Source organism: Tupaia chinensis, unplaced genomic scaffold, assembly GCF_000334495.1.
Source record: "Tupaia chinensis unplaced genomic scaffold, TupChi_1.0 Scaffold000539_1, whole genome shotgun sequence".
Lineage (NCBI taxonomy): Eukaryota > Metazoa > Chordata > Mammalia > Scandentia > Tupaiidae > Tupaia > Tupaia belangeri.
Genome location: NW_006160052.1, coordinates 1960870 through 1963502, shown reverse-complemented (window position 1 = coordinate 1963502; position 2633 = coordinate 1960870). Strand labels below are relative to the sequence as shown.

Here is a 2633-nt window from a genome sequence, read left to right as displayed (position 1 = left end):
TTTTTTCTATAGGGCGTGTGTGCTCACCAGAAAGACAGAGAGAGACAGAGAGACAGAAAGCGAAAAATCACCCCCAGGGGGATGGCTATGCTGCAATCCCTTCTCCTCCATTCTCCTTTCGAGATCTTGGGCATGCATGCACACGCTCCCAGCGTAAGTTTAAGCCACTGGGTCCGCGGTTGACTATATGGGAGTCCAACGACATAGGCATTATGCCAACTGCAGGTCCCCTTGGTTACTTTTTGTTCTTTTATTTCCATATGTGCCTTTAGTTTTCCTGGTAAGGTACTCCTTTCAGAACTTCTTCAAGAGTGGGTCTGATATTGACAAATTCTTTCAGGTCTTGTTTATCTGAGAATGTTTTTATCCTTTCTTTCCACATGAAGGATAATCTTGCTGGGTATAGTATTCTTGGTTGAAATTGTTTTTCACTTAACATTTTGAATATCTTTTCCCATTCGTTCCTTGCTCGCATTCTATTTGATGAAAGGTCTGCTGTTAGCTGGATGGGAAAACCTTTATAAATTACCTGACATTTCTCTCTTGCCAATTTTAGTATCTTGTCTCTGTCTGTGGTTTTGGTCAATGTGGCTATGATGTGCCTTGGAGAAGATCTTCTTGGCTTGATTTTATTAAGGATCCCTTGTACTTCTTGGGTCTGGATATTTGAGTGCCTCTCTAGATTTGAAAAGTTCTCTTCCAGGTTTTATGGAATAGATTATCAATGCCCTTATTAGTTTCCTCATCTTCTGGGATACCGATTATCTGATGTTTGGGCACTTAATGGTATCCAGCATTTCTCGTATAGTATTCTCATTTTTTGGTGTTATTTTCTCAGAATTTTTGGTTGTTATTTCTAGGTTGAAAGTTTTGACTCCAAAATCAAATCCTTCAGGGAGAATTTGATTTCCTGTATTGTAGCCTTCATCTCTAACAGCTCCATTTGATTATTTTTTGTGATGTCTAGTTCCTCTTTCAGATCATGCAAGAACTTCCTCACCTACTCTAACTCATTGTCTCTTTTCTCCTGCATATGATTTCTCACTTTCTGTCTCTCTGTCTCTCTCTGTCTGTCTGGCGAGCGCACGCACCCTATAGCGAAAACCTCTCCAAAAAAAGAAAAAAAAGATTCGCTCTTCTGCATGGGCTAATCTGCTTTTAATACTTTTGAGGAAGGTTTTGATTTCCTGTATTGCAGCCTTCATGTCTAACAACTCCATTTGATTCTTTTTTATGGAGTATATTTCCTCTTTCAGATTGTGTAGGAACTCCCTCACCTCCTGGAACTCGTCTCTTTTCTCCTGCATCTTCTGGAGTTCATTGTCTCTCAGCTCTTGGATCGCATTTAGTGTTGTCACTATGAATATTCTGAATCCTCTGTCAGACATTTCTGCAAGTCCCACTGTGCTGTCTGTGGATGATGAAGGATTGCTCTTTTCCCTTAGGGGAGAGAGATTTTCTTGGTTTCTCATATTTCTTGTGCCACTGCCGTGGTTTCTGGTTACTCTGTGACAAAATCTCTCCTCTACTCTGCTTTGCAATGTGGTATCCACAGAAAGAGATTGTGAGTTCAGATTTATAAAAAGAGGTTTCTTCCTTAAAGCAGGAGGTTCAATAAGCGTTGAGGACTTCAATGACTCTAAAATATTCAGATGCTTGGCTACTGTGCACTATCTAGCTAGACACTCAGTGTGTGGAGAGTGAAGACCAGAGTGGGAAAGTAAGTTTTAAAAAAATGAAATCAAAAGGAAAAGAAAAATAAAAAAATAGACACAATCCACCAGAAAAGAGAGCAAAAAAAAAATTTAAAGGTAAAAAATGAAAACCATGCTGTGCGCACACACTAGGACACACCTCAGATTAGCAAGAGAAAAGGCCCGAAGTGAGAAGTGGTTTAAAAATTAAAAAAAAAAAAAAATTAGACAGTTCAAAACACAGACAGACAGAGGACAGAGGTTGCCCTATTGGTCTGAGTATTTCAGGGGTCTAGAAAATGGAGTTTAGAGCATAGCTTCCCTGAACATGCCAGGACAACCTCAGATTTAAAATGGCTTCTTGTCTGAGTTCCCACCAGAGAGATTTCTGAGGGCTTTGGGAGGTGGTCCCTACTTGTCACAGGGGGCCAACCGTGGCCATCCCTCCATAACTGGCCACCATGTCACCAGGAAGTACGTGCTGCCTGCTCCCTAGTGTCCTCAACCACAGTCACTGTGGCCTCTGCTGGCCCTCCTGTGCCCAGTCAGAAGAAAGGGAGTCACACAGAGGCTGCCCAGTTATTGTTACGGGAGCGGCTGGGTCCCAAGAGCTCAGACCCAGGCTCGGGCAGAGTCAGCTCTGACCAGGTGACAGACTCTGTCCTCGCGGTATCTGTGTTCTAGGGGGCAACATTTGCCCCTCTGCCGCATGGCTGAGGCGGTGGCCTTTGATGCCGCATCTGGCAGGCCGTAGTAGGTGACCCAGAAATGGCGGGCCGTCCTTCTCTGCATTGCCTGGGCCTGCCTGGAGCCCGAGGTGAAAGAGATTTACCTAAGACCTATTGGAAGCTCAGAGTGTGCCCGGGCCATGTCCCTGTGTGGGTGTGTGTGGGTTGGTGTGTGTGGGGGGTGTGGGGAGGTGTGGGTGTGGGGATGTGC

General features: G+C 44.1%; 1 protein-coding gene across 1 annotated transcript in view; it reads left to right on the top strand.

Annotated features, from left to right (window-relative positions):
• The window catches only part of SLIT1 (slit guidance ligand 1), a 227696-nt gene that overhangs the window by 184189 nt on the left and 40874 nt on the right, over positions 1-2633 (top strand). The gene's annotated exons all lie outside the window — the stretch shown is intronic.